Source organism: Euprymna scolopes, chromosome 31, assembly GCF_053919585.1.
Source record: "Euprymna scolopes isolate OS-2025 chromosome 31, ASM5391958v1, whole genome shotgun sequence".
NCBI classification, from domain to species: Eukaryota; Metazoa; Mollusca; class Cephalopoda; order Sepiida; family Sepiolidae; genus Euprymna; species Euprymna scolopes.
This window is the reverse complement of record NC_136512.1, coordinates 71,823,805-71,836,692: the sequence shown is the minus strand read 5'-3', so window position 1 is coordinate 71,836,692 and position 12,888 is coordinate 71,823,805.

Here is a 12,888-nt window from a genome sequence, read left to right as displayed (position 1 = left end):
AGTTTCGTATAAATCCGATAATTCTATTGTTGGCATTGGTTTCTCCGATATTTTTTGTCAACCTGACATGAGATTACTAACTCTTACAAGTAAACTCTGACTTTATGGTTTCTTGGCCTCATAATTATTTCTAGAAAAGATATCAGCTTCTTATGAGAGGGATCACGTGAAGGTTGCCAATTTGTGGAGCGAACTGGATTCGAACTTGAAACACGCGGGTTATTAGTCAGCGTTCTTAACCACTTAACCATCCTAACCTCCCAAACGGAAGGAAAATACGATAGGTGTCTTGTAGTTAGGTGTGATGTGGTGTAGTGTGTGTGTGTGTGTGTGTGTGTGTGTGTGTGTGTGTGTGTGTGTGTGTGCGTGCGTGTACGATTTTCTTCAAAATAAAAGAAGCGAATGATAAGATTTAAAAAAAATAACATCGATGAACAAACAAAATAAGGCATGTTTTTATTTGCGTTCTTACCTTGATCGGATAAAACACTTCTTTTTTTTTTAAAGTTATCAATAAAAACTATGATTTTTTTAAAATCTAATTACGTCTAATCGTTGTGATTACAGATCAAACAGTTTGACGGCAAAAGCTGTTTCTTCGTTTGTTTATTTTTATTTTTTTATGTGTGTGTTTTTGGGGGGGGTGTCTCAAGCGTTATCACAGGGGATAGAATGAAGCGTCATCATTTGTTTTTCTTTTCAACGATAACAGACGATAACAAATGTTCATGGCTACGTTGCTAAAAAAATCAATTGTTTTTATGTTACGATTCGTATTATTTGGATAATTCGAACTACTGTTCTCACCTTGAGTGTTATTTCCACAACGTTTCGACATATGTAACCTCCAACCTTTTCTTGTCAAAATTAGGAATCTCCACGGAACATAACGAAAAGATTAAAGTAGTATCCCAAATTATGTAGTAATATCCCCAAAAAAATGCAGTAGAGATGAGGAACATTCTTTCATTGTTTAAATTACCTGTAGTGTTATAAAAGATGCTGAAAGTCCTCTCCGTTGACATCTATGCATTTGGAGATATTGCCTGTAGATCTTATCTGGTGATTCTCCTGATAGCGTTGGTAATGTTTTCCTTTAGTTGTCTAGATTGGGAACGTGGTGGCCATAACCCTTTGCTTATTGTTCTCTCTTCCGTAAACATGTCATGACCCCATGTCAGTGATCTGTGAGACGTGTGGTATGTAGCGCCATCTTGTTGGAAAAAGAATTGCATTAAGAGAAAGATTGGAGAGATCGGGATACTTTTAAGTGATTATTTCTTAAGCTTTGCAAAGTATATATATATATATATATATATATATATATATATATATAGAGAGAGAGAGAGAGAGAGAGAGAGATAGATAGATAGATAGATAGATAGATAGATAGATAGATAGATAGATATTATGTTAGTGCAAAAACAATATCGTTTTCTGACATACAGTGATGATCATATTTATTGGCACGGTAAAATAAAAGTTAAATTTTGTCTAATAAATTCTAAAAAAGGGATTAAATTAAAGAAAATAACAAAGTATATTATGTATTTTTAACTGGCCTTTCCGATGCAGCAATCGGATTTTAGAAAAAATAAATAACAAAGGAACAACAAACATAATTGCAAAAAACCCTTGCGTTTGATAACTAGGGCTATGACAACAGCATATTCTTTTCATTGTTTTGACTCTCGAGTGCGTAGCCGTTGATATCCTATATACTTTTATATAGAGTGATGGGGTTCTCGGTTGATTAAGTGTGTCTAACTGTGTTGGGTATATACTCAAGAGTCAAAACAATGAAAAGAATTTTTTGTAGTCATAGCCCTATTGATGACGAACATTTGAAAGACTTAATTGAAACTTATCTTCGTAAAACCACACGGGAAGTTACTGTTGAACTCGGGATCGAACAGTTAACAGTCGTTCACCATTTAAAGCAAATCGAAAAGTCCAAAAATTTGGATAAATGGCTGCCGCATGAATTGAACGATTATCAAAAAAATCCACGTTTTGTGGTGCCTTTTACGCTCCTTCTGCGCAACAAAAGCGACCCATTTCTCGAGTGGATTATTACAAGTAATGAGAAGTGCATTCTCTACGACAACCGGCGACGTTCGACACAGTGATTGGATGCCGTAGAAGCTCTAAAACACTTCCCGAAGCCAAAATTGCAGCAAAAAAAGGTTATGATGACTGTTTGATGGTCTCTGGCCAGTCTTATCCACCACAACTTCTTGAATCCGGGCGAAATGATTACGGCGGAGAAGTACTGCTAACAAATTGACGAAATGCAATAGATGTACACTCTTTAACCCTTATCCTTGAGTGGCCTCTTGGCCTTGATAATGTGGTGATGCCTATGTAAAAAAAAAATAAATAAATAAAAAAGCTCCAACGTATGTGCCCGAGATTGGTCAATATGAAGGTAGCAATTCTCCTCAATGACAACGCTCGCTCGCATGCTGCTCAACTGACCCTGCAGAAGCTGAACGAATTGGGCTACGAGACTCTACCTCATCCGCCATATTCACCGGACCTCTCGCCCACCGATTCAAGCATCTCGACAAATTCCTACGTGAAAAAAAAAACGCTTCAAAAGCAGAGATGATACCGAATCGGCCTTAACTGACTTCATAGCTTCCGGAACTCTGTATTTCTATGTTAATAAATAAAATTGTTTCTCGTTGGAAAAAAAAAATGTGTCAATTCTAATGGTTCTCATTTCGATTTATAAAGTTTATTGTGAAATTAGTTATCATCTTTTGAAGTTGAATGTCAAAAACGACATTATCCATGCACCAACCTAATATCTTTGAAGTTCATTAACATTGAAAACTGTATAAAATAATTTTATAAAAAATTGTTTTTAAATCCTTCGTTGAAAAAATATTTTGTCAGTAAATTATTTCATCTCCTGCAATCGATGAACAAACTTGCTTTCTCGAATTAACAACAGGCCTACATTTTCAAGGATCATCGGTTGTTTACCATGAAACGCTGTTTCGAGGATTCAAAAACAAGACAGTATATTAAATCATGGCTCCCTAGCAGTGTTGATCAAAGACCACCTACTCTAAATACAAGAACAAAAAGTGTTCGGATAATGGATCCAGTTATTTTGCACCAGTTTATATATATATATATATATATATATATATATATATATATATATATATATATATATATATATATATATATATATATCAGTGTTTATCGGAGTGCGCCTTTTCCCGGTTGTAAAATACGCTTAAATATATTTTAATTTGTCCAGATTTCGTATATATTATTATTAAGTCATGATTACGAAAGGTAAAAAGCAAGTGTTTAGGTGCCGTCAGCTAGAATCGAAACCGAAAGCAAAACTGTAGTATTCAAAGCTGGTGACGTTACCACTGTAGAAACGTGATACGCATATAAACCGATTAAGAATTAAAAATAAAAATAAACTGACGATGAACGTATAAAATGTTTAACGATTTTTTTCAATTTTTACTCCTTTAAACTATTTTAATCGGCTAAAGACACATAAAAGAATGGTTCATAAAAAATTTACAATCATTTGAGGTCCCTTTCAGTTTCGGAGTGGAAAGAGTTTGAAAATATGGAGACAGACAGACAGACGTATAGCCGTTTATATATTAGATATATATGCATTGTGTTACTGTTATGTTTAACTTAAACTAAGCACACTGCCACGATGACGGAAGGGGCTACTATGTGAAACCAATTTTACAGGAATACTATGTAGAGAATTGGGTAGCAAAATGTCTGTTCACATTACACTCGAACTTCTGCAGTACAGTCAAGGAAGTAGAAACCCTAGCAGTTCGAAGAAAAAAGCTATTTGAGTAGAACGCCTTCCAGCATCAGGACATCTCTACAGTGAAGGGGTGGGATGTTGCTGCTTGTCAGGTTTGTCGGGAGTATCAACGTCGTGTGAGTACAATAGCTTTACGGTCATCAGAGCATATTCTGTTAAAATACTTGTAGAATAGACACAGGGATGCCACATTTCGACGATGGGGCAGAGGTTCAAGTTTGGTTACTAGTGCAGGGCCTAACAGGTTAGCCACTCTAGAAGCAAGAGACTAATAGCAGATGCACCAGACCAGCTGTGGTAACAATACTCCATGCATGGGTGAATTAGTGGCTTTGTAGAGGTACAGGATACTCTCAGCTGTGAGCAATCTTCTAGCGAGGTAGAGAGAGCCGTCTATCTTGGCAATATTAGGATGTGGCAACAACCTATCTATTATATCTATAAAAGTGTATGAGAACACTCCTCAACCTATATACTCAAGGAATAATTAATCTATAGACTTTAAATTTGGTATATATTGTATTCAGACACGTGAAACATTTTCTAATCAGTTTGCATCAGCAAAAAAAACGGCTGCTGGAGGGTCAATATTTAAGATGTATCATGGGGGCGTTATCGGGCTTTTATGTTTGTAAACTGTTTCACGAATGCGCATGCGTGAATTGTTCATGCGACAGATTCCTTTATGTTAAGAAAAAGTAGGTTTGAAAATACTTTTTAAAGACGTGTCAAGCTGGCCTAATAGTTATGGCACCTGACTGACTGCTATATTTAAGGGGTTTTTGTAGCAAGAGCGTACATCGTTTTAAACATTTTAGTCCACTCATTAGCTCTGTCTATCTATAACCATCGTGTAGCTTTTTCGACGGTCTGTGATATCAGTTGAATGGCCTGTCTTCTCTTTTTTTTTCCATTTATTCCCTAGTCTGGACAGCGCTTGCGTCATTGACTGTCCAGTAATCCCTTTACAGCCAATCCCGACAAAGAAACAATGAGTTCGCCATCTTTTGATTTAGCGCTCGTCTTTGATTTCTTAATATTTACGGAACTTTGTGCATATTTTATCGCAAGGAACTGTTAATTACTTTCCTTACACTCTATCGGTATCGAAAACTTAACGGAAAATCCATGAGCAGATTTTCTTTCCCAGAATTGTCCGTCTGTGGAACACAATACTCCGTGTATGCTTACCGGCAGACTATAATAGGGTCGTCTTTTAATAAAATGTGAATAAATTCCTATTAAGCCGTCCTCTTAAATAGTGTATGCCCTACCAATTCCGCCATAACTGATCACATTGTCTCATTATCTACCCAATACTCAGTAGCGTAGAAGATGGGGACGAGGGGTGTTCCGAACCAGGCGGCATGTGCCAAGGGACGGAATTCTGAGGAGGTAAAAATAGAAAATAGAAAAAAAAATTAATAATAAAAAGCTAACAAAAAAACTTTTCTTTGATGACGACTGTATGGGTCAACGGCCAACTAGCACCGTGTATATTTGTGTGTGTGTGTGTGTGTGTGTGTGTGTGTGTGTGTGTGTGTGTGTGTGTGTGTGTGTGTGTGTGTATGTGTATTGGGGTAGAGAGGGCCGTAAGCCGTGGTGAAGGCAACCTTTCTAGGAGAAGCAAATCTCTGATTTAAAAAACCATAAAGCGGAAGACAAGTACCCGCATTAAGCTGGTCTGCAGTTTAATTTGTTGCTGGCTATCTTGCTCTTGCTTGTTGCTGGATCTTAACATTTTGAACCGAGAAAGAGACTTAGCTGTCGTACAAAGCTAAGACTCTTTAACATCATATTTGTATAGATACTCTCTCAGACATTTGGGCTCATGGATTTTAAATGTCTGAGGGAGTGGCACTCGTCTGATAAGACGTTTCAATCATATATATATATATATATATATATATATATATATATATATATATATAGGAGTACTGGAATAAGATGAAAGTTTGGGACCAATAGCAGCAGTCTGTAATTCCATGGAAATAAATATTTTGAGGACACGTGAGTGACGTCAGAGCAGGGAGTACAAACGCGACCGGAGAAGAAGAAATGAACTGTTTAAATAATTAGAAAAGAATGCGTTGTGGGAAATACTACACATAAAGGCTTTTGTTAAAAAAGAGAGTGAGTCGAGTTTTTTTTTTCTTCTTCTTCTGTTTCCTTGGGTCCATTAAAATATTTTGAGAACTTTCTGGAATTTTAAAGGTTAACAGATTATCAACGACCAGCAGGGGAGGGGGGAATCTTACGACCTCCCCGAGTAGCAAAAATAATTGCTACACCACTGTCAATACTTAACCCTTATCCTAGAGTGGCCTCCAGACCTTAATAAGTGGTGACCTCTCAAATAAAAAACAAAACAAGCCGAGCACGAGTGAAAAATTTATTTTCACCATGACTAATGTTTGTGCAAAATTTCAAAGAATTCCAAAGCGTGGTTATTGAGAAAAGTGCGAACTAATGAACGGATGAAAGATTTGGAGACAATTTTACCTTTATAGTGTCCCCCCCTCTCGGGGGATGGAGAAGAAAATCTTAGTTATCTCGGAAAATCCGTTCTAGCAAAAATGTCTTTCACCATGACTAATGTTCGTGCTAAATTTTTAAAAATCTAAGGCGTGATTATTAATAAATGTGCGAAAAAACGAACGGATGAATGGGGGTGGATTACTGGGCACAGTCCCTCCTTTGTTGGGGAACCAAAAAAAAAAATATATATATATATATATATATGTATATATATAGTAATTTATAAAATATATATGGCGATTAAGCTACACTGAATATTCTGCGTTTCATCCGCTATAGGATTCGTCAGGCTTATGCGCGAATTCTGTGGTTGTTTCTTGTTTTTATATATGTTGAGGATTTTTAGTTAGCCAATCAGCTTTCTAGTATCCACCGCGCCCCTTCCTATCAGCCAATGGGCATGCATTTTATCGAACAAAGGATCTGTTTTAGAACTAGGTTAGTTGTTTAAGGTAGACGTTTTCCTTTATATATATATATATATATATATATATATATATATATATATATATATATATACCTATGTGTACACACATACTAACTAGCTCTACCTACGTATTGAGCACTTTTGAAGTAAATACTTAAAGTTTAAGCATAAATCTATACTTTCGTATATTAAATTTATGTGAGTAAATGAAGTAATTACATATATATATATATATATATATATATATTTGTGGTATCAGATTAGATAATTATATCTAGACAGTCTATGTGTGGGAGGAATTTCAGTTGTTCTCGTAAGTCAACTTGAATTCGCCAATCTGTGGCTGACGATAATAATGAATGTACTTCTGAAGCTTTTTTTTACTCGGCTTGAAACCTGCTTTAGCAAAGCATATCGTTTCTCTGAAGCGTGTTTATTACTTAGCGATGCTTCGGCAATCACAAATGGAGTGATGTGGTAGTTAAAACCTTGTTATGGCGCCAGCAGCAGCAGCGTCCGTCTAGTGCCTCGAGAGAGGTTCTTTTACGACACATTTTTAGTTAATGTAGAACTGTAGCACAATATTTTCACGACACCGAGTTGGCCGATGGTTTCATGATTACCACATGTTTCGACTGGTCTTTCTCGGTTTGCTTCCACACCCACGTTGCTTTCAGATCCGTAGAAAGAAGAGATGAGTGCGGTCCAGTCGACGAACGTTGGATTTGTTGCTGGAGGGAAGAAAAGTTGATGAGCAATTAAAAGAAAATGTCGGAAAGCGCTTGTTATAAATAATAACAACGTTTATTAACATAATCTTCAACAAACACCGGAAGTGATTGCGATGGACTGGCGGAATGAAGGTTTATTATAAAATCTTAACTGCAATTAGGCAGCATCAATGATGAAGAATGGAGTGGCAACGGATTTTGTTCTGCATTCTCCACTTTCACTTTAAATGTATTGTAAAAGAACCTCTCCCCGGGGCACTAGAAGCATTTTGGTGATTCCACATCCCCACCCCATGTATGAAGGTTTGTAGAACATCTGAACGGAAACTCTTATTCAGCTAAAAATTGACTTTCCAGAGGTCTGACCACATCACTTTTCGTCTATAATGTCCAACTTGGTCTATACTATTTGTTGGCGTAGGTCAGCCATTTACGTCCTTTATCTTTATTTTTTTACTGTTCTTCGTCTTGTATAAGACTCTGGCGCTTCTCTACAATGTGACCTTTAGTTATGTTGGAGGAAATTAGTCCTAAGCCTGCTCTCGCCTGCACCACTAAACCCACTATTGTTCTTATTTGCAGGTTACCTTCTAGTGACTCGTAAGGTCTCTTCTCTGGGAAAGAGGTTGTAGGGAAGAGAAAAGAGCATCCCCCACTCGGCTACGAAATCTATTTTGAATTCTGTCAAAGCAAGATAAGCTGCTTCTAGAAGTTCCTGCGTAGATGTGGCAACAGTACTCCATCCTTAGACGTACTTGGCTCTTATACAGGTAGACAATTTCATAAGCAGTGAGATATCTACTAGAGCGATAGAACGATCCCAATATTTTTTCCAGCAGCCTTGGCAACCGATTTGATGTGCGTGTTCTATCTCAGATCAGGTGTAAAGGTCAAACCTAAAAGTTTGTCAAAACATGGAGCCTCCCCAAGACGAGAGCTATTCCACTTTGAGCCCTTCTTTCCTTCGCACATCTTCAAGGCCATAGATTTGATTGAGGTTGTGACCTCACGAGTAATGAGTAAAATAACGAGTTTAAACATGGTTATATACCGCAGTCGTTTTTGATCAAATAGAATTTTATATTTGGATGTCAAAGAAACGTAAAAGAATAAAAAGCAAGCGAAGGTATTAACGATTGGATTAACTACTATTTAGTTCTTATTTCATTCTGGTTTTACCTTTATTGTAAAATTTAATAGGTGTGTTCATAGGGCTAGGAACGGATTAAACGATTTTTGTGTAAAACGCCTTTCAGGATATGAATATTTCAAGATACGAAAGTCAAACTGGAACCAATTAATATCATATCTAGAGGTCCTACTGTATATCATTTGGGGGGGGTCATACTAGTGGTTTACAACTTGCAAAGGCTTAAAGCCACACGAGGATGGTGGAACAATAATATGAAAGGCTTCAGATCTATAATTCATTCACACGACCACATGACAGTTATTTGCTGATATTGGACTTTGCGTATAATTGAACGGAAACGACTATGTTGTAGTTTCCAGGGAAATGTTCCTACAGCAATGAGTCTTAAATAGGAAGTTTTGTGAAATGAACTTTGTTCATGGAAGTTTCGCTTGGCTTTATTCACACAGATGAAGAAAAAAGAGTTCTTGTTGAGAAGGTTTATTTTTTTGAAGAGTGAAGGGAGAGCGTGAAGAAGAGTCAAGCAACCACCATGGCAATATAGACAGATATACTGATATATAGAGTAAGGGAAGACTAGCAATGCCTCTTCTATGAGACTAAAAGGGGCTGCAAGGAAAAAGAAGAGACTATCTTTTCGCCTCCCAACTTCCTCTTTTGCACAAAAATATATTGCGAGTTTGTCTCTGCTCTTTCATGGTATGTGCTCTACTGAGCTCCAATTTATGGTCCCTCTCTGTAAAACGTTCGCAACAAATACTCATCTAGCCACAATAACTGTCAACAACTTCCCTCACTCTCTATCTTTGCCTATAATTGAACGGAAATTTCTTGAGCAGAATTTCTTTTCTAGAATTGCCCGCCTGTGTGGCTGCTTCTCGGCTTACTATAGCATGGTAGTCTTCAAATCTAGTGCAAATAAGTTTATATCGAGACTTCCTTTTAAATAAAGTCCTACCCAAATTCCACCATTACTGATCATGTTATCTCACCATCTACCTAACATTTAACCCCTCACCTACCCGGGCTTTGATGAGTGGTGACCCACCCCAAGTCTGATAAAATAAATTAAAAAATAAAAGAGTGGCTGTGTTAGGTAATCGCTGGGAATTTATTTAGTCATCCATCTATCTATCTATCTATCTATCGATCGATCGATCTGTCTATATAATTGTCTATATATCTAGCGTAGTAAATAACAGATTGGATCGTGGAAAACAATAAGCTGGGCGAGCATTACAGGTGCAGAAAAGGTCAAAGGGTAATGTTATGACAGGTATCAAAATCTGTAACTGATCAAGTTACACCGGAAGATATCCAAACGGGAATCGGTTCTGACGTGTCAAGGGTTCTGATTTGAATAAGCTAAGTTAATTTTAGTGAATTGGTTTTTTGAAACGCCAAAGAGACAAGATGGCTTAAACAGGTCTCCCCATAAGGGGGCGACGGTTTCCAAATGGATGCAGAGAAACCACAAGCCAATTCTGTTGTGAGGAAATGCCTGGCAGTGAATAAAGAATATATATATATATATATATATATATATATATATATATATATATATATATATATATATATATATATATGGATTTTACCGTTATTGGATATTTTACCTTTCACCAGACTATCCATTCACGTGAAATCACCTTTCTTCATCATATTCCCCCTGCTTCACTATTTTCTATCAAGTAAAATCTATGACTTACTTGTAGTTTCCTCAAATACTTTTGCAAGCAAAATCCGATTCCGCATTTTGCTAAATCCTACCCTCTGATGAGAAGGAAAATATATCTTCGAAACTCTGCGGTTAAGGACTATGCACTTATTTTGTTCTTCCTTTTTAAAATTAAATATGTTTCTAACTCTTTTTTAGAGTGTTTTTGTGCATGTTTTATTAACTACTTGTTCTTATATATATATATATATATATATATATATATATATATATATATACAGCGTCTTGCGTCTGTCTTGCATGCAGCTTGTTATAACAGAATTAAACTCTCCCAGGGCGTTGGCGGGCTCCCCAGGAGTAGCAGCAGATGACAGATATGCCGCCATGTTTCGTGTATTTTAAATGTACTGTGAACTAATATGTTCTGACACACACGCACACACAGAGACCAGATGAGCAACGGTCCGTTAAAAAAAAAAGAGTTAAATAAAGCAGCTAGATACAGAAATACATCAGAACGAGGCAATTATATATAACAACTATCTTCTCCATCATTTTAAAAACAATCTAAAACCGTCTTCGAATTTAGTAGACGAGGACCTTTTCGACTCCCAGCTTCCTCTTTCTCACAGAAGAGACGTTACGAGTCTATCTCTGCTCTATTGTTACTTTTGTGGCAGGTACTCGACTGAGCTTCACTCTAGAGCCTCTATCTGTAAAACGTTCGCAACAAATACCCATCTAACTACAACAACCTACCTCGCTCTATCTACGCCTAAAACCAAATAAAAATTCCATGAGCAGAGTTTCTTTCTCATAACTCCGTCTGTGGAACACAGTATCGTGTGGCTGCTTCCCACTTGACTGTAACATGGTCATCTTCACATGTGATAAATAAGTTTCTACTGATCCGTCCTTAAATAATCAAGCCCTACTCGGGTAGGAACTGTGCGCTCGTGGAGTTGTCTTCCGTTTACCTTCCGTTTGATTACAATATGCTTGTCTTCAAGTCCAACGTAAACAAGTCCTTGATGAGCCGTTTCACTTAAGTGAACAAATGTACCGAATTTCCATTACTAACGATTGTCCAATTAACTACTAAACATTCTTTAACCCTTATCCTCGAGTGGCCTCTGGGTCTTGATAAGTGTTGATGCCTATGTAAAAAAAAGTTCCACCGTTACTCATCATTTTATCTCACCATTTACCTAACACTTAACCCTTACCCTACAGATGCCTTCCGGTCATGATAAGTGGGAACCCCCTCCCCAAGTAATAAAATAAAACTTCCCAGTAAGAGCTCCGTGTTTATTTTAGGCCCAAGTTGAGGGATGACATTTGGGTCGAAGGTGTCCTCGCTGGCTTTCACTGTGAATAGTGATTCATAGAGGAGATTTTTGATCCGTGTTTGGAGTCTGACCAAATTCTCTCACTTTCAGCGTTCTGTTAGCGTTTTCTATATTTATCGATTTAATATACAAAGAAAAGATTACGGTTCGGTTCAACTAAAGGTCGAAATTGCGAAAGTGATCGATCTTCTTTTTTTAAGAGTCATACAGCCTTATATAGATTTTAGGTCTCGAATGAAAAATATTCTTTTTATATAGTGTTTTGTTAAAAGAAACTCTGGAGACTTGATTGTTGTTTGGTTGGTTGTTTTTGTTTTACGGCATATCAACCCTTTTCAGGTTATTTAATGCCGAATCCAGTGATTTTGAAGAAAAAAAATTTAATAGAACCTATTTATTGTTTTTATTTTCAAGTCAGTTTCCATTTAACCCATAGTTGGTACCCTAACAGGTACTACCACTCTGTGTCAGAGTGGACCTGGGAGCAATGGCAAAGCCCGCAAGCTGGGGCCTCATCATCAAATATAGTTTAAGGTCATATCCAGGACGTTGGAGAATTGAAACGAAGCAAAAATGTTAGAATCAGCTGAATAGCATGTATTTTATTTCATGTAAAAGTATACTTCCTAATATAGAACACACTTACAGATACTAGCGTTTAATGTTTACGCAATCATCAGTGTAGGAAATGGTAATCACTGCTGGTTAAGAGATTCGAACCCAGTTATAAAATCACGTTTAACTTCGTAGGCCGCTGACAATTAACACAAGAATAAAGAAAAAGTAAGTGCCTGTAAATGCAAAGTCAGTGGACATACATAGAAAACAGTTAGAGAGTATTCACCGATCGGAAGTTGGAATGCTGCCCCCTTTTTTTCCTGATCCCTACTGAGGGTCCAACTTTAATTTCTTAAAAGAATCTTTATAACTATACGTGTAATAGGAATATTACCAATAATTTCTATACTTACAATATATATATATATATGTGTGTGTGTGTGTGTGTGTGTGTGTGTGTGTGTGTGTGTGTGTGTGTGTGTGAGTGAAATTGTCTGAGTCTGTCTGTCTGTATACATTTCCCTACCAAACTATCATGTCAATTTTCAGTCTACAGACTCGAAATTTGACAAAAGGGGTATTGAGATTTGGGAAAATCTTTTAAATCCGTTTTCGGCTAGAACCTTGGATGTTA